Below are 21,952 nucleotides of genomic sequence, written 5' to 3'. Positions count from 1 at the left end.
TGTATTAATGCAACGAATGAAAGTAATTGCTTATGCGTCTAGACAATTGAAGATTCACGAACAGAATTATACGACGCATGATTTGGAATTAGGCACGGTTGTTTTTGCATTAAAGACTTGGAGGCATTTCTTATATGGGGTCAAAAGTATTATATATACCGACCACAAAAGTCTTCAACACATATTTAATCAGAAAGAACTAAACATGAGGCAGCGCAGGTGGATTGAATTGTTGAATGATTACGACTTTGAGATTCATTACCACCCAGGGAAGGCAAATGTGGTAGCCGAAGCCTTGAGCAGAAAGGACAGAGAACCCATTCGTGTAAAATCTATGAATATAATGATTCACACTAACCTTACTACTCAAATAAAGGAGGCGCAACAAGGAGTTTTAAAAGAGGGAAACTTAAAGGATGAAATAACCAAAGGATCTGAGAAACATCTTAATATTCGGGAAGACGGAACCCGGTATAGGGCTGAAAGAATTTGGGTACCAAAATTTAGAGATATGAGAGAAATGGTACTGAGAGAAGCTCATAAAACCAGATACTTAATACATCCTGGAACGGGGAAGATGTACAAGGATCTCAAGAAACATTTTTGGTGGCCAGGTATGAATGATTTTTATCTCTATGTATAGGATGTATATTGAAATATGAAATCTTGTGGTCTATTATTACGATTTGATAAATATATAGGTTAAACCTATAACTCACCAACATTTTTGTTGACGTTTTAAGCATGTTTATTCTCAGGTGACTATTAAGAGCTTCCGCTGTTGCATACTAAAATAAGGATAAGATTTGGAGTCCATGCTTGTATGATATTGTGTAAAAACTGCATTCAAGAAACTTATTTTTGATGTAATATATTCTTATTGTAAACCATTATGTAATGGTCGTGTGTTAACAGTATATTTTAGATTATCATTATTTGATAATCTACGTAATGGTTTTTAAACCTTTATAGATAAAATAAAGGTTATGGTTGTTTTAAAAATGAATGCAGTCTTTGAAAAACGTCTCATATAGAGGTCAAAACCTCGTGACGAAATCAATTAATATGGAACGTTTATAATCAATATGAACGGGACATTTCAGTCTAGATTACGAAAAAGACATATTTCCTCAAAAAATCGCACCAAGCAGCAAACACCACCGACGGTTCGTGGTGCTTGGTGTTTTGTGTCTTTGGCCAAAATGTTCAATCTATCGTATCTTTTGACTCGTAGCTCCGATTTAGTCACCATTTTTTTTCTAAACGTGTATTATTTTAGGATCTATCTTTTGGCAAACTGTCGTAGGCGGTTTGTCCCAAATATTTTTCGACACGAGACCTCGAAAGCCTTCAATTTCGCCTCTTTTCGATTTTGCCCATTTTGAATTTCATTCATATTATTCCTTTTGTGTATGTATGACTTAGCATGATACATATTCTTTTAAGGCCTATTATTTCACTCGCAATGTAATTATGTATAACGCATATAAATTTGAATATAATGTCACATCATTAAACACGCTTTTTAAATCATTAATATGTGCCGCCAGATGGAGTGCCATTTGGCGGCGCATAACCTTCGGTTTCAGATTGTGCTGAAATTCTCGAGATCACCGTAAAACGACCCTAACTTCAAAACTCCTGGGTAGTATCTTGACATTCGAGGTCGTCAGGATGCCAAAAAAGGCATTTTCGTCATTTTTAATGTTCTCTATGAATGTTTTCAATTTATATCATTTTATTAGTTTTGTATATGCATGACTTAGCCTGGTATATATCATTTTAAGGCCTAATATTTCAATAATATGTAATTATGTTTAAATGGTATAAATTTGAATCTAATATCACTTCCTTAAACACGTTGTTTTAAATCATTAGTATGTGCCACCAGATGTAGTATCATCTGGCGGCGCATAACCTTCGGTTTAAGATTGTGCAGAAATTCTCAAGATCACCCTCAAACGGCCGTACGAGCAAGACTCTCTCAACGTGCTTGCTATTCGAGGTCTCCTAGATTCCAAAAAAGACATATTTCCTCGCAAAAGCGGACCACGCACCAAACACCACCGACGATTCGTGGTGCTTGGTCTTTTGCGTCTTTGGCCAAAACGTTCTATCTATCATATCTTTTAACTCGTAACTCCGATTTAGTCACCGTTTTTTTCAAATCGTGTATTTTTTCAGGATCCATCCATTGGCAAACTGTCGTAGGCGGTTTGTCCCAAATATTTTTCGAAACGAGACCTCAAAAGCCTTCAATTTTGTCTTTTTTAGTTTTTGACCGTTTTGAATTTCATTCATATTATTCCTTTTGTGTATGTATGACTTAGCATGGCACATATTCTTTTAAGGCCTATTATTTTACTCGCAATGTAATTATGTATAACACATATAAATTTGAATCTAATGTCACTTCATTAAACACGCTTTTTTAAATCATTAATATGCGCTGCCAGATGGAGTACCATTTGGCGGCGCATAACCTTCAGTTTCAGATTGTGCTGAAATTCTAGAGATCACCCTAAAACGACCCTAACATCAAGACTCCTGGATAGTTGCTTGACATTCGAGGTCGTCAGGATGCCGAAAAAAGACATTTTACTCACTTTTAATGTTCTCCATGAACTTTTTCAATTTATATCGTTTTATTAGTTTTATGTATGCATGACTTAGCATGGTATATATCGTTTTAAGGCCTATTGTTTCACTCGTAATGTAATTATGTATAACTGGTATAAATTTAAATTTAATGTCACTTCCTTAAACATGTTGTTTTAAATCATTAGTATGTGCCGCTAGATGGAGTACCATCTGGCGTCGCATAACCTTCGGTTTAAAATTGTGCTGAAATTCTCAAGATCACCCTAAAACGGCCGAACGAGCAAGACTCTCTCAACGTGCTTGCCATTCAAGGTTGTTTAGATTCCGAAAGTGACATTTTTCCTCGCAAAATCGCACCATGCATAAACACCACCGACGGTTCGTGGTGCTTGGTGTTTTGTGTCTTTGGCCAAAATGTTCGATCTATCGTATCTTTTGATTCGTAGATCCGATTTAGTCACCGTTTTTTTCAAATCGTGTATTTTTTCGAGATCTATCCGTTGGCAAACTGTCGTAGGCGGTTTGTCCCAAATATTTTTCGAAACGAGACCTCGGAAGCCTTCAATTTTGCCTTTTTGATTTTGACGGTTTTGAATTTCATTCATATTATTCCTTTTGTGTATGTATGACTTAACATGGTACATATTCTTTTAAGGCATATTATTTCACTTGCAATGAAATTATATATAACACATATAAATTTAAATCTAATGTCACTTCATTAAACACGCTTTTTTAAATATTTAACATGCGCCGCCAGATGGAGTACCATTTTGCGGCGCATAACCTTCGGTTTCATATTGTGCTGAAATTCCCGAGATCACCCTAAAACGACCATAACATCAAGACTCCTGGATAGTGTCTTGACATTCGAGGTCGTCAGGATGCCGAAAAAAGACATTTTACTCACTTTTAATTTTCTCTATGGACTTTTTCAATTTATATCGTTTTATTAGTTTTGTGTATGCATGACTTAGCATGGTATATATCATTTAAAGGCCTATTGTTTCACTCGCAATGTAATTATGTATAACTGGTATAAATTTAAATCTAATGTCACTTCCTTAAACATATTGTTTAAAATCATTAGTATGTGCCGCCAGATGGAGTACCATCTGCCGGCGCATAACCTTCGGTTTAAGATTGTGCTGAAATTCTCAAGATCACCTAAAACGGGCGAACGAGCAAGACTCTCTTAATTTTCTTTCCATTCGAGGTCATTTAGATTCCGGAAAAGACATTTTTCCTCGCAAAATTGCACCACGTACAAACACCACTGACGGTTCATGGTGATTGGTGTTTTGTGTCTTTGGCCAAAATGTTCGATCTATCATATCTTTTGACTCGTAGATCCAATTTAGTCACCGTTTTTTTCAAATTGTATATTTTTTCAGGATCTATCCGTTGGTAAACTGCCGTAGGCGGTTTCTCCCAAATATTTTTCGAAACGAGACCTCGAAAGCCTTCAATTTTACCTTTTTTCGATTTTGACCGTTTTAAATATCATTCATATTATTCCTTTTGTGTATGTATGACTTAACATGGTACATATTCTTTTAAGGCCTATTATTTCACTCGCAATGAAATTATGTATAACGCATATAAATTTAAATCTAATGTCACTTCATTAAACACGCCTTTTTAAATTATTAATATGCGCCGCCAGATGGAGTACCATTTGGCGGCGCATAACCTTCGATTTCATATTGTGCTGAAATTCTCGAGATCACCCTAGAACGACCATAACATAAAGACTCATGGATAGTGTCTTGATATTCGAGGTCGTCAGTATGCCGAAAAAAGATATTTTACTCATTTTTAAGGTTCTCTATGAACGTTTTCAATTTATATCGTTTTATTTGTTTTGCGTATGCATGACTTAGCATGGTATATATTGTTTTAAGGCCTATTATTTCACTCGCGATGTAATTATGTATAACTGGTATAAATTTGAATCTAATGTCACTTCCTTAAACACGTTGTTTTAAATCATTAGTATGTGCCACCAGATGGAGTACCATCTGGCGGCTCATAACCTTCGATTTATAATTCTGCTGAAATTCTCAAGATCACCCTAAAACTGCCGTACAAGCAAGACTCTCTCAACGTGATTGCCATTCGAGGTCATTTAGATTCCTAAAAAGACATATTTCCTAGCAAAATAGCAGCACACACCAAACACCACCGACGATTCGTGGTTCTTGGTGTTTTGTTTCTTTGGCCAAAATGTTCGATCTATCGTATCTTTTGACTCGTAGCTCCGATTTAGTCATCGTTTTTTTCAAATCGTGTATTTTTCAGGATCTATCCATTGGCAAACTGCCATAGGCAGTTTGTCCCAAATATTTTTCGAAACGAGACCTCGAAAGCCTTCAATTTTTCCTTTTTTCAATTTTGTCCGTTTGGATTTCATTCATATTATTCTTTTTGTGTATGTATCACTTAGCATAGTACATATTTTTTTAAGGCCTATTATTTCACTCGCAATGTAATTATGTATAACACATATAAATTTGAATCTAATGTCACTTCATTAAACACGCTTTTTTAAATCATTAATATGCGCCGCCAGATGGAGTACCATTTAGCGGCGCATAACCTTCTGTTTCATATTGTGCTGAAATTCTCGAGATCACCCTAAAATGACCATAACATCAAGACGCATGGATAGTGTCTTGACATTCGAGGTCGTCAGGATGGCAAAAAAAGACATTTTACTCATTTTTAATGTTCTCTATGAATGTTTTCAATTTATAACGTTTTATTAGTTTTGTGTATGCATGACCTAGCATGGTATATGTAGTGACCCGAACTTTTTCATGTTTATATATATTAATTGAGATTGATATTTACATGATTAAATGTTTCCAACATGTTAATCAATCAAACTTGTTAAGACTTGATTAATTGAAATATGTTTCATATAGACAATTGACCACCCAAGTTGACCGGTGATTCACGAACGTTAAAACTTGTAAAAACTATATGATGACATATATATGGATATATATATATATAGTTAACATGATACTATTTTAAGTAAACATATCATTAAGTATATTAACAATGAACTACATATGTAAAAACAAGACTACTAACTTAATGATTTTTAAACGAGACATATATGTAACGATTATCGTTGTAAAGACATTTAATGTATATATATCATATTAAGAGATATTCATACATGATAATATCATGATAATATAATAATTTAAAATCTCATTTGATATTATAAACATTGGGTTAACAACATTTAACAAGATCGTTAACCTAAAGGTTTCAAAACAACACTTACATGTAACGACTAACGATGACTTAACGACTCAGTTAAAATGTATATACATGTAGTGTTTTAATATGTATTTATACACTTTTGAAAGACTTCAATACACTTATCAAAATACTTCTACTTAACAAAAATGCTTACAATTACATCCTCGTTCAGTTTCATCAACAATTCTACTCGTATGCACCCGTATTCGTACTCGTACAATACACAGCTTTTAGATGTATGTACTATTGGTATATACACTCCAATGATCAGCTCTTAGCAGCCCATGTGAGTCACCTAACACATGTGGGAACCATCATTTGGCAACTAGCATGAAATATCTCATAAAATTACAAAAATATGAGTAATCATTCATGACTTATTTACATGAAAACAAAATTACATATCCTTTATATCTAATCCATACACCAACGACCAAAAACACCTACAAACACTTTCATTCTTCAATTTTCTTCATCTAATTGATCTCTCTCAAGTTCTATCTTCAAGTTCTAAGTGTTCTTCATATATTCTACAAGTTCTAGTTACATAAAATCAAGAATACTTTCAAGTTTGCTAGCTCACTTCCAATCTTGTAAGGTGATCATCCAACCTCAATAAATCTTTGTTTCTTACAGTAGGTTATCATTCTAATACAAGGTAATAATCATATTCAAACTTTGGTTCAATTTCTATAACTATAACAATCTTATTTCAAGTGATGATCTTACTTGAACTTGTTTTCGTGTCATGATTCTGCTTCAAGAACTTCGAGCCATCCAAGGATCCGTTGAAGCTAGATCCATTTTTCTCTTTTCCAGTAGGTTTATCCAAGGAACTTAAGGTAGTAATGATGTTCATAACATCATTCGATTCATACATATAAAGCTATCTTATTCGAAGGTTTAAACTTGTAATCACTAGAACATAGTTTAGTTAATTCTAAACTTGTTCGTAAACAAAAGTTAATCCTTCTAACTTGACTTTTAAAATCAACTAAACACATGTTCTATATCTATATGATATGCTAACTTAATGATTTAAAACCTGGAAACACGAAAAACACCGTAAAACCGGATTTACGCCGTCGTAGTAACACCGCGGGCTGTTTTGGGTTAGTTAATTAAAAACTATGATAAACTTTGATTTAAAAGTTGTTATTCTGAGAAAATGATTTTTATTATGAACATGAAACTATATCCAAAAATTATGGTTAAACTCAAAGTGGAAGTATGTTTTCTAAAATGGTCATCTAGACGTCGTTCTTTCGACTGAAATGACTACCTTTATAAAAACGACTTGTAACTTATTTTTCCGACTATAAACCTATACTTTTTCTGTTTAGATTCATAAAATAGAGTTCAATATGAAACCATAGCAATTTGATTCACTCAAAACGGATTTAAAATGAAGAAGTTATGGGTAAAACAAGATTGGATAATTTTTCTCATTTTAGCTACGTGAAAATTGGTAACAAATCTATTCCAACCATAACTTAATCAACTTGTATTGTATATTATGTAATCTTGAGATACCATAGACACGTATACAATGTTTCAACCTATCATGTCGACACATCTATATATATTTCGGAACAACCATAGACACTCTATATGTGAATGTTGGAGTTAGCTATACAGGGTTGAGGTTGATTCCAAAATATATATAGTTTGAGTTGTGATTAATACTGAGATACGTATACACTGGGTCGTAGATTGATTCAAGATAATATTTATCGATTTATTTCTGTACATCTAACTGTGGACAACTAGTTGTAGGTTACTAACGAGGACAGCTGACTTAATAAACTTAAAACATCAAAATATATTAAAAGTGTTGTAAATATATTTTGAACATACTTTGATATATATGTATATATTGTTATAGGTTCGTGAATCAACCAGTGGCCAAATCTTACTTCCCGACGAAGTAAAAATCCGTGAAAGTGAGTTATAGTCCCACTTTTAAAATCTAATATTTTTGGGATGAGAATACATGCAAGTTTTATAAATGATTTACAAAATAGACACAAGTACGTGAAACTACATTCTATGGTTGAATTATCGAAATCGAATATGCCCCTTTTATTAAGTCTGGTAATCTAAGAATTAGGGAACAGACACCCTAATTGACGCGAATCCTAAAGATAGATCTATTGGGCTTAACAAACCCCATCCAAAGTACCGGATGCTTTAGTACTTCGAAATTTATATCATATCCGAAAGGTGTCCCGGAATGATGGGGATATTCTTATATATGCATCTTGTTAATGTCGGTTACCAGGTGTTCACCATATGAATGATTTTTATCTCTATGTATGGGATGTGTATTGAAATATGAAATCTTGTGGTCTATTATTATGATTTGATATATATAGGTTAAACCTATAACTCACCAACATTTTTGTTGACGTTTTAAGCATGTTTATTCTCAGGTGATTATTAAGAGCTTCCGCTGTCGCATACTTAAATAAGGACGAGATTTGGAGTCCATGCTTGTATGATATTGTGTAAAAACTGCATTCAAGAAACTTATTTTGTTGTAACATATTTGTATTGTAAACCATTATGTAATGGTCGTGTGTAAACAGGATATTTTAGATTATCATTATTTGATAATCTACGTAAAGCTTTTTAAACCTTTATTGATGAAATAAAGGTTATGGTTTGTTTTAAAATGAATGCAGTCTTTGAAAAACGTCTCATATAGAGGTCAAAACCTCGCAACGAAATCAATTAATATGGAACGTTTTTAATCAATAAGAACGGGACATTTCAGTTGGTATCCGAGCGTTGGTCTTAGAGAACCAGAATTTTGCATTAGTGTGTCTTATCGAGTTTGTTAGGATGCATTAGTGAGTCTGGACTTCGACCGTGTTTACTTGAAAAATGATTGCTTAACAAATTTTGTTGGAAACTATATATTTTTAACATGTGAATATTATGTGATATATTAATCTCTTAACGCGTTTGATATTATGTGATAGATGTCTACCTTTAGAACAAGTCCCATTGACTCACCTAATAATAATGAAGAGTCAAATGTAAATTGGAATGATTCGTGGACTGATTCACAAGTTCCCGAAGAGGAACCGGAAGAAGAGTCGGAACCGAAAGAAGAATCGGAACCGGAAGAAGAATCGGAACCGGATGAAGAAATAGAACCGGTGGGGGAAATAATAAAACGGTTAAGTAAAAGAAAATCCTCAACCAACCGACCAAGGTTAATTATGGTCAATGGTGTTTCCGCCAAGGAAGCAAAATATTGGGAGGATTACCAATTCTCCGATGAATCGGATTCCGACGAGAATTCCGATGATGTTATAGAAATTACCCCAACTGAATTTAAAAAGGCAAAAGAAAATAATAAGGAAAAGGGCATAAAAATAGAGAAATCTAATTCCAACCCCGATGAACTTTATATGTATCGTCAACCCCCGAAGTCCTTAAGTTGTAACAATGACCCGGGAACCTCTAAACCACCAGGTTTTTCTAAACCAATAGGGATCACGACGGCTCGTATTAGGGGAACATCATATATCCCTAGAAACTTGGCAAAACGAACTAAAACCGAAGAAGAAGAAACAAGCGAGTCGGAATAAGATAGTTGTATTAGTGTGGTGTAATATATGTAATATAGTGTGCTTATGCTTTATGATATATGTAAAAATTGCTTGTATTAATAAGTATTTTTTTTATGAATCTAACTCTTGTCTATTTTACAGTATAAAAACACAAAATGGATAGACAACCCAATATTTTAAGAGACCTACCCGGAGACATGATTGATGAAATCTTGTCTAGAGTCGGTCAGAATTCTTCGGCACAACTATTTAAGGCGAGATCAGTTTGTAAGACATTCGAAGAACGTTCCAAGAATGTCTTGGTTTATAAGAGACTTTCGTTTGAAAGATGGGGGATATCACATTGGGAAACCAATAAGTTACGATGTGTTTACTTTGACGCATATATTGCGGGGAACCCAAATGCTATTTTACGCAATGGGTTAAGAAATTATTTTGACTCAATATATCCGAATATTGGACTTCGTGATTTAGAAAAAGCGGCTAACATGCAACATAAAGAAGCATGTTATGCTTACGGATTAGTAATGTTCGCTTCTCACCAAAGTGAGAACAAGAACATCGGGCTACAACTATTAAACAAAACGTTCCCACAAGTGACGGAGTCGGTAATTGGGGTAAGAAATGAGGTTTTTAGATTGTTACGGGACTGTTGGACATTACGTAACCCTCGTCCCTTTGACGACGTTACAACACACTGTCTTATCAACGGCCATAACGGTTATGTTCCACAAGACCAAGGATGGGAAGTAGTCCTAGTAAAACCAGAATGCATGACTTGTTTCTGGACGTATGAATTACGTGTCTTTATTGCCTTTGCTGAACGACTTGTGTACTAGCTAGAATTATCTTCACAACCATCTTGTATCAAATTTATTGTGTGCTATATTTCATGCTATATGTAAAATAAGCGGTATTGTAAGTTTGTAAAATATTGTGTAAAAGTTTGAACGCGAAATATTATTATAATCAGTTTTTCATATTGAATTGTAGTAGTTGAATTGTATATTAGCTACTAAGTATGAACTTAACGGGTAGGTACTACCCGAATTTAAACTTATAAAACGCTAATATGAAGAAAAAGCTTTTATAAATGAGTTCATATTATGCTACGAAATACTATTAACTACTCTTAATATTCTGTATGATTAACTTGTTCCATTTAACTATTTTGAAGGAAATGGCACCGACTACTCGACACACTGTGAATATGAATGAAGAGGAATTCCGTACTTTTCTAGCTTCAAACATAGCCGCAGTACAGGCTGCGCTACATACCAACAATAACCTTGGATCTAGCAGTACAGGAAATCGTGTAGGATGCACCTACAAAGAATTCACTGCCTGCAAACCTTTGGAATTTGATGGAACCGAAGGACCGATCAGATTGAAATGGTGGACCGAGAAGGTCGAATCGGTGTTTGCCATAAGTAAGTGTACTGAAGAGGACAAAGTGAAGTACGCTACGCATACCTTCACAGGTTCTGCGTTAACATGGTGGAATACCTATCTAGAGCAAGTGGGATAAGGCGATGCGTACGCACTACCGTGGTCAGCATTCAAGCACTTGATGAACGAGAAGTACCGTCCCAGAACCGAGGTCAATAAGCTCAAGACAGAACTTAGAGGGTTACGAACCCAAGGATTTGATATTACCACGTATGATGACCCAGAAATTTCTGACCAAATTTAAACTTTATCTTTAAATGATTTAACGTTTCCGACACGATAAGCAAAGTCTGTAAAACCGAATCTCAAATTTTTTGAACTATTCAAGTACCCTTCGGTTGTTCTCAACGATTCGCGAACCATTACATGTAAATAGATACATATATATACTATAACTTGAAAACGTAATAAAGTTTTAATTGTTTAATACCGTACATTAAACTTATTGGTTTAAATATTTATTTGAATATATATGATAAGTTGGAATATTAATTGTATGAATAACTTGCGACTTATATTTAAAACGTGTTTATGAATGTTGAAAATATATATTAACTTGGTCATAAAACGATTTGTTATTATATATATATATATATATATCAACAAATAGCGAGACAATGATTTATAGAAGTAAATGACCAAAACACTTGAAAGTTTAAGATACACTTTGAATGATATAGTTTATTGATAATTTAAGATTATATTTTGACAAAGGTACGAGTCACAAAACGTAAATTGCGAGTTTTCTAAGCGTACAAAAATGCATTCGAGAAACCGGAACCGGGACATAAGTCGAGTGACAACGTACGGGTCATCGGAATGAAAATTACAAGTCAACTATGCACATGAATTTAATATAATATATAATTAATTATTTAAATTATATATATTATATATATTATATAATAATATGTCGACAAACAAGAAAACAAAAACATTTTGAGCTGGATCAGGCGGCCATGCGATCGCATGGCAAATACACTAAAAACCCATGCAATCGCATGGGCATCAGATTTCAAAAAGTTGCCTATAAAAGTCCAGTTTCTACTCGAGTTCTTACACATATATTACTCCATGTGTAATATTATTATTATTTATTATTTATATTAATTATTATTATTATTATTATTATTATTATTATTATTATATTATTAAGATTATTATTATTATTAATCTTAATATTTTTAGTAATATTATACATAAAATACTACGACGAGGTCATGAGCTTGTCACTTTCAAAATGGTTTTTCGAGCGGGATAGAGCTAAGGAAATTATGAGTTATAGCTTTGGAGGTTATGGGTATGATTTGGGGATTATGCTCGTAAAGTCAAACCTAGTGTTTATCATCTCCGTTACGTTTACGTACTTTCCTACAATATTGAATCTCAATATTGATACGTAAGCACTCATATTTTATCTTTTATATATTAATTGTGTATCCATGTCCAGTGCTCGAGTATATATATTTATACATGCTTGTATGCTAAATTTCGTCGTTAAACAGTTATAATGAATCACGAATTAAATACATATATTACTGGTAAAAGGTATATGATATACATGTTTTTGGAAAGCTGACGAAAAATCAATAACTTTTCATTTAGATATCGAATAGCTTCGATGAACGGATTAAAAGATATGATCAACTGAATTATGATTGACGTTAATTAAAATTGCTTTTGAATCTGCAATTAAGATATAAACAACTTTTTTACAAGATTGATAAAATGGATTTTTAAATATTACCAACCGAGTAACTGAAATCTTATATAAGGCACGTCTCGTTTTATTGAACAATTGTCAAAACTGATTGTTTTATCATATTTTAAAGCCTTATAAAAACTATAGTTTAATTTTACAAGAATTGGAAAACTATGTGAAATATTAAAATGATTCTATTGCCATGATCATTCAACTATTGTATGGAGTCAGATTGACTTTTTGAAATAACTTTTGATAACTATTGTATGTCGATCTCGAGCATTAGGATTGTGATACACTATGACCTGACCTAGCTTGATAAACAATTATTGACCAACATATGTTCTCTAGGTTGAGATCTACGGTTATTTGGTAATCCGAGTTTCGGTCACATTTTGGTGAACGACTTTTTATGCGGCTAAGGTGAGTTTCATTGATCCCTTTTTAATTGCTTTTGCAATATATATTTTTGGGCTAAGAATACATGCACTTTATTTTAAACGCAATGGACACAAGTACATACTAAATTCTACACCGAGTTTGAACCGAAAATCCCTTAGCTTTGGTAACTAGTAACTACCGGTTATAAGAACTGGTGGGCGCGAGTAGTTATATATGGATCCATAGGGCTTGATATCCCCGTCCGAGCTAGAGCACTAGCCTTTTAACGGACGTATGCTATTTGAGAAGCGTATACGTTGGTTTGCGTGTATTATTAAGATGATTATACAAAGGGTATAAATTATATATACGTTAAGTTTAGTTACCAGGGTGCTCAATTTCGTAGAATATTTTGATAAACGTTTCTGGATTGAACAACTAAAATCTTGTGATCCACCTTTATATACAGATTATGCGAAACACTAAAACTATGAACTCACCAACCTTTGTGTTGACACTTGTTAGCATGTTTATTCTCAGGTTTCTAGAAGTCTTCCGCTGTTTGCTTATATGTTAGACAAGCTATGTGCATGGAGTCTTACATGGCATATTTATCAAGGAAACGTTGCATTCACCAAATCATCACCATGTATCTTATTTTGACTGCATTGTCAATGGAAGTACTATTGTAAACTATTATTTACGGTGATTGTCTATATGTAGAAATCATCAGATGTCGAAAACCTTTGATTTAAATATTCATTTATGGTGTGCCTTTTCAAAAGAATGCAATGTTTACAAAACGTATCATATAGAGGTCAAATACCTCGCAATGAAATCGATGAATGACGTGTTCGTCCATATGGATTTGGAGCGATCGTCACAGTTGGTATCAGAGCGTTGGTCCTAGTGAACCAGGTCTTGCACGAGTGTGTCTAACTGATAGTTGTTAGGATGCATTAGTAAGTCTGGACTTCGACCGTGTCTGCATGTTAAAAGTTTTGCTTATCATTTCTTGTCGGATATTACATGCTTATCATTCTTAAGTCTAGACACGTTTTCCTGCATTTATTGCATAAATAGTGTATAGAAAAAATTCATATCTTAGCGTATCTGTTACTGTAAACTTTTCCTGACATCTTCCAAAAATTTCTCCGTGATTTATGGAATTTGGTATTATATATACATATGTAAATTAAGTATTGAAGAATACCAAACTAAATTCTATAATATAATTCATATCAAAAATCATCTCCCTAATTATACAAGATGGATCCCGTATCTAGTTCAAATTCCTTAAACTTTGACAGCTATTCCGATATGGATATTCACCTGAATTCCGAAGACAGTGTAACCAGAATGGATCAACCAATCAGCCATCACCTATTCTGGATGAATTGGGGATGGGTTCGTAGCCTGCTTAGTCATTGGAGACAAGAAGAAGGTGATCCCTTCCATTCACCACATTTCCCTCTTGGCGAAGAACCTGAAGCACTTACCGGCGAACCTGTTCGAGGCACTATTTTCTCTCTCATTTCCAGAGTATCTCGTCATGATAATATACTATCTCAAATTCTGAATCTTATTCATCCGCTCGTCCGAACCGACAATCATCCCGGTGTCGTAGAAGAAGTCAACGAGCTTCGCACTCGGGTAGTGGCTTTGGAGAATATGGTGCAAAGGTTATAAGCACCAGCAGAATCACCGGCATCAACAATACCACCGACAACAACACCAACAGTACCATTACCACCAACAACAACATCCGCACCACAAGCCTCAACATCACAATATGTACCTTGAACATCAACGTCATACGCACCATAGATACCAAGGAATACCAACAACAACAAACGATGAAGTATTGATTCATAACTTCATCGAAGAAATATTTTGCAGAGAATATGTAGTTTCTAAAAGTTTTAGAGATTATATATTCTAGTCCTAGTCAAAAACCAGATGAGATTAATATTATGTTAACTCATTAAATCCATGATTACATCTAAGGAAAATATATATGTAGGTATATTTTCATGAAGATTGTAATTAAGAAAATTCTTTTATACAAACTGTTAATGGTGAGAATATTTTAACGGGTAGGTAATACCCGAGAGATATATAAATTCACAATTAATATGTTACATTCTTCGATTCTGATTCAACAAATCATCAACTATACTCACTACTTTCACAACAATATATATTCTTTTATAAAAATCAAAGCAACCATCCTCATCCAAATTTGATTACATATTCTGACAGAATAGAATCCAAGTCATAACTCTGAACTAGTAACATCATTCTTAGATCTCTACATCTTTCAAAGCTATACTTTGACTTCAAAACTTTGCAAGATCCTTTAGCGTTGTTTTTACCGAAAATAATCTTGCAATCCCTTTTCAAAGTATCCAGTTTTATCACACTTCCAAATAGTCAACTTCGACTTTTCAGATTAGCCTTATTATAACCTTGACATATACGTTCTTGTTACCGGGGAACCTTTCATGTTCCACCACATTAGCAGTAAATTTATCAACAACTTTATTAATCCTTGACCTTTCGAAAAATACTTATACTCATTGAAACCCTATCATGTACTCATCCACATCTTGTAACAATAAATGCCATACCAACCACCGAGAATTAGCAATCAGTATTTTGAATCTCGCAGCATTTTCTACGACAACAGTTATATATAGATAACATCTGTCTTCTAGACTTACATACTTCGAATGTGAAGTTTCTGAAAAACACCCCAAACTTCGAAACTAGTTCTCCTTATTTTGGAAAAATGCTGATGAAGCAGCAAAAACTGTAAACGACCTTAACAGTCAAAAGTTTGATGATAAAGAATAGTATGGTGGTAAAGCTGAGAAAAGAGAAGGTTTGGAATTGGAAAACGGATTGAGCAGATCATGAAGGAGGCTGTGGACAAATCACAAAAATGAAATCTACCTTCAAAGAATACAAATGATTCAGTGTCTGCTGAAATCCTTAGCAAATACCTTGCTCCTTACTCTAAAACCTTTGCGGACAATATTCTTCATCATCATCTTATCTTAAATATTCTAAGATATCATCGTATCTTCCATTATAAATATCCTCCATATTTCTGAAGATATTTTTTTTATAACCATTCTTATCTGAAATCATTCATCTCTTCGCACTATCTTTGTTACATCATAAAAGAAAATATTTTAGTTTCTAAAATCTGAAAAATTCGAAAAATAGATGTTTTAAAGTAATGTTGGGAATTGAAGCATGAGTTAGTATAATATAATGACACTTGATCAACGTGATTATATTACAGTAAGTCATGCTGAGTTTCTAATGGAACTTGATAAAGGTTCACAGATCCCACCCTCATCATAAACCATGTTACATAACTCTTTCATTCCATATAATCTCTAAATATATCAAGAAAATATATTTCTTGATGATTCGGTCTTTTCCGGATATTCTGGTAATTTGACAAGTCAGATTGTGCCATTACCGTTTCTTTCTTAGAACATTAACTATGTTTATCCAAAACTCCATAACTACGAATTCTGGACCATTACGACAGATGCCTAATCGCAAGAAGAAGAAACGAAGGGACAAAGCTCCGAAATAGAAATTGGAGTATAAATCGCAGCAAATAAGAGGGAGTATTAACCGTGAATGACAATGATTATAGAAGACAGAAGTAGGGACATTGAAATATAAGGGGAGATATAAAGCCCGATAACAAACATGAAATTACAAACCGTGTATATCAATGCGTATAGCAATATAAAGACACGGGAGAATGAAAAACACTATAACCCCAAGGTAATAGTAGAAGAAAATAACCTCCTCTGGTGGCAGATGAAAAAGAAGAATGAAGGATACGATAGCCAAGAAAATATCAAGAATCAGAACTGGATTAAGCATTTTCACAATCTATTGGGATGTATGAAATAAGAAAGAAGATGTAGGAGTGGTGAAAGAAATGAAACGGAAGAGGTCAATTTATAGCGAAATATCAGACATAGCAATCGAGGCAGATTACGCATTTAATCAAAGAAAATCCTAATTTCCACAAATTCCGAAGAATCAAATCTTATATAGATTATGAAGATTTTCTATTCCTTAAATTCCGGAAATCAATCGTTAATACGTCAAAAGTTAAGATGAATCTCTATTCTCCATTTCACTTTATTACGACGACTTCTCTCATACGCTTCAAGTAATTGGATTGTTTTATCCATATTATTCAACGGTGATAAAACTCTATTTATCGACTCATATTCGTCATAAAAACATTTTTATTGTTAGCCATGACAACCTCACTCAAATTTCGGGACGAAATTTCTTTAACGGGTAGGTACTATGATGACCCAGAAATTTCTGACCAAATTTAAACTTTATCTTTAAATGATTTAACGTTTCCGACACGATAAGCAAAGTCTGTAAAACCGAATCTCAAATTTTTTGAACTATTCAAGTACCCTTCGGTTGTTCTCAACGATTCGCGAACCATTACATGTAAATAGATACATATATATACTATAACTTGAAAACGTAATAAAGTTTTAATTGTTTAATACCGTACATTAAACTTATTGGTTTAAATATTTATTTGAATATATATGATAAGTTGGAATATTAATTGTATGAATAACTTGCGACTTATATTTAAAACGTGTTTATGAATGTTGAAAATATATATTAACTTGGTCATAAAACGATTTGTTATTATATATATATATATATATATCAACAAATAGCGAGACAATGATTTATAGAAGTAAATGACCAAAACACTTGAAAGTTTAAGATACACTTTGAATGATATAGTTTATTGATAATTTAAGATTATATTTTGACAAAGGTACGAGTCACAAAATGTAAATTGCGAGTTTTCTAAGCGTACAAAAATGCGTTCGAGAAATCGGAACCGGGACATAAGTCGAGTGACAACGTACGGGTCATCGGAATGAAAATTACAAGTCAACTATGCACATGAATTTAATATAATATATAATTAATTATTTAAATTATATATATTATATATATTATATAATAATATGTCGACAAACAAGAAAACAAAAACATTTTGAGCTGGATCAGGCGGCCATGCGATCGCATGGCAAATACACTAAAAACTCATGCAATCGCATGGGCATCAGATTTCAAAAAGTTGCCTATAAAAGTCCAGTTTCTGCTCGAGTTCTTACACATATATTACTCCATGTGTAATATTATTATTATTTATTATTTATATTAATTATTATTATTATTATTATTATTATTATTATTATATTATTAAGATTATTATTATTATTATTATTAATCTTAATATTTTTAGTAATATTATACATAAAATACTACGACGAGGTCATGAGCTTGTCACTTTCAAAATGGTTTTTCGAGCGGGATAGAGCTAAGGAAATTATGAGTTATAGCTTTGGAGGTTATGGGTATGATTTGGGGATTATGCTCGTAAAGTCAAACCTAGTGTTTATCATCTCCGTTACGTTTACGTACTTTCCTACAATATTGAATCTCAATATTGATACGTAAGCACTCATATTTTATCTTTTATATATTAATTGTATATCCATGTCCAGTGCTCGAGTATATATATTTATACATGCTTGTATGCTAAATTTCGTCATTAAACAGTTATAATGAATCACGAATTAAATACATATATTACTGGTAAAAGGTATATGATATACATGTTTTTGGAAAGCTGACGAAAAATCAATAACTTTTCATTTAGATATCGAATAGCTTCGATGAACGGATTAAAAGATATGATCAACTGAATTATGATTGACGTTAATTGAAATTGCTTTTGAATCTGCAATTAAGATATAAACAACTTTTTTACGAGATTGATAAAATGGATTTTTAAATATTACCAACCGAGTAACTGAAATCTTATATAAGGCACGTCTCGTTTTATTGAACAATTGTCAAAACTGATTGTTTTATCATATTTTAAAGCCTTATAAAAACTATAGTTTAATTTTACAAGAATTGGAAAACTATGTGAAATATTAAAATGATTCTATTGCCATGATCATTCAACTATTGTATGGAGTCAGATTGACTTTTTGAAATAACTTTTGATAACTATTGTGTGTCGATCTCGAGCATTAGGATTGTGATACACTATGACCTGACCTAGCTTGATAAACAATTATTGACCAACATATGTTCTCTAGGTTGAGATCTACGGTTATTTGGTAATCCGAGTTTCGGTCACATTTTGGTGAACGACTTTTTATGCGGCTAAGGTGAGTTTCATTGATCCCTTTTTAATTGCTTTTGCAATATATATTTTTGGGCTAAGAATACATGCACTTTATTTTAAACGCAATGGACACAAGTACATACTAAATTCTACACCGAGTTTGAACCGAAAATCCCTTAGCTTTGGTAACTAGTAACTACCGGTTATAAGAACTGGTGGGCGCGAGTAGTTATATATGGATCCATAGGGCTTGATATCCCCGTCCGAGCTAGAGCACTAGCCTTTTAACGGATGTATGCTATTTGAGAAGCGTATACGTTGGTTTGCGTGTATTATTAAGATGATTATACAAAGGGTATAAATTATATATACGTTAAGTTTAGTTACCAGGGTGCTCAATTTCGTAGAATATTTTGATAAACGTTTCTGGATTGAACAACTGAAATCTTGTGATCCACCTTTATATACAGATTATGCGAAACACTAAAACTATGAACTCACCAACCTTTGTGTTGACACTTGTTAGCATGTTTATTCTCAGGTTTCTAGAAGTCTTCCGCTGTTTGCTTATATGTTAGACAAGCTATGTGCATGGAGTCTTACATGGCATATTTATCAAGGAAACGTTGCATTCACCAAATCATCACCATGTATCTTATTTTGACTGCATTGTCAATGGAAGTACTATTGTAAACTATTATTTACGGTGATTGTCTATATGTAGAAATCATCAGATGTCGAAAACCTTTGATTTAAATATTCATTTATGGTGTACCTTTTCAAAAGAATGCAATGTTTACAAAACGTATCATATAGAGGTCAAATACCTCGCAATGAAATCGATGAATGACGTGTTCGTCCATATGGATTTGGAGCGATCGTCACACCACGTACGAAAGACGATTCACAGAATTGTGCCTATTGTGTCAGGGAGCATTCGAAGATGAGGAAGAGAAGATCGACGCGTTTGTGAAAGGATTACCGGAAAGAATCCAAGAAGATATAAGTTCACACGAGCCCGCCTCCATACAACAGGCATGTAGAATGGCTCACAAACTAGTGAATCAGATTGAAGAAAGAATTAAAGAACAGACTGCTGAAGAGGCCAATGTGAAGCAAGTCAAAAGAAAGTGGGAGGAAAACGGTGATAAGAATCACCAATACAACAACAACAGCAATTACAATAATAATCGCAGCAATTATCCCAACAATCGCAACATCAATCGCAACTACAACAAACGGCCCAACAACAACAACAACAACAACAGCAACTACAACAATCATCCCAACAACAATAATAACCGCAACAACAACAACAATCAGAAGCAGCTATGCCAAAGGTGTGAAAAGAATCACTCGGGGTTCTGCACCAAATTTTGCAACAAGTGTAAAAGAAATGGTCATAGCGCGGCGAAGTGTGAGGTCTACGGACCAGGGGTTAATAGAACGAAAGGAACAAATGGTGTCGGAACAAGTAATGGCGGAGCAAGTAGTGTCGGAGCAAGTTATGCCAATGTAGTTTGTTATAAATGTGGAAAACCGGGCCACATTATTAGAAATTGCCCGAACCAGGAGAACACGAATGGACAAGGCCGTGGAAGAGTTTTCAATATTAATGCGGCAGAGGCACAGGAAGACCCGGAGCTTGTTACGGGTACGTTTCTTATTGACAATAAATCTGCTTACGTTTTATTTGATTCGGGTGCGGATAGAAGCTATATGAGTAGAGATTTTTGTGCTAAATTAAGTTGTCCATTGACGCCTTTGGATAGTAAATTTTTACTCGAATTAGCAAATGGTAAATTAATTTCAGCAGATAATATATGTCGGAATCGAGAAATTAAACTGGTTAGCGAAACATTTAAGATTGATTTGATACCAGTAGAGTTAGGGAGTTTTGATGTGATAATCGGTATGGACTGGTTGAAAGAAGTGAAAGCAGAGATCGTCTGTTACAAAAATGCAATTCGCATTATACGAGAAAAAGGAAAACCCTTAATGGTGTACGGAGAAAAGGGCAACACGAAGCTACATCTTATTAGTAATTTGAAGGCACAAAAACTAATAAGAAAAGGTTGCTATGCTGTTCTAGCACATGTCGAGAAAGTACAAACTGAAGAAAAGAGCATCAATGATGTTCCCATTGCAAAAGAATTTCCCGATGTATTTCTGAAAGAATTACCGGGATTACCCCCACATCGATCCGTTGAATTTCAAATAGATCTTGTACCAGGAGCTGTACCAATAGCTCGTGCTCCTTACAGACTCGCACCCAACGAAATGAAAGAACTGCAAAGCCAATTACAAGAACTTTTAGTGCGTGGTTTCATTCGACCAAGTACATCACCGTGGGGAGCTCCTGTTTTGTTTGTCAAGAAGAAAGATGGCACATTCAGGTTGTGTATCGACTAACGAGAGTTGAACAAACTTACCATCAAGAATCGCTACCCACTACCGAGAATCGACGACTTATTTGATCAACTACAAGGCTCGTCTGTTTATTCAAAGATTGACTTACGTTCCGGGTATCATCAAATGCGGGTGAAAGAAGATGATATTCCAAAGACTGCTTTCAGAACACGTTACGGTCATTACGAGTTTATGGTCATGCCATTTGGTTTAACTAATGCACCAGCTGTGTTCATGGACCTTATGAACTAAGTGTGTGGACCATACCTTGACAAGTTTGTCATTGTTTTCATTGATGACATACTTATTTACTCAAAGAATGACCAAGAA

The sequence above is a fragment of the Rutidosis leptorrhynchoides genome, chromosome 11 (genome assembly GCF_046630445.1).
Source record: "Rutidosis leptorrhynchoides isolate AG116_Rl617_1_P2 chromosome 11, CSIRO_AGI_Rlap_v1, whole genome shotgun sequence".
In the NCBI taxonomy this organism is placed as follows: domain Eukaryota; kingdom Viridiplantae; phylum Streptophyta; class Magnoliopsida; order Asterales; family Asteraceae; genus Rutidosis; species Rutidosis leptorrhynchoides.
This window is presented reverse-complemented; position numbering follows the sequence as displayed.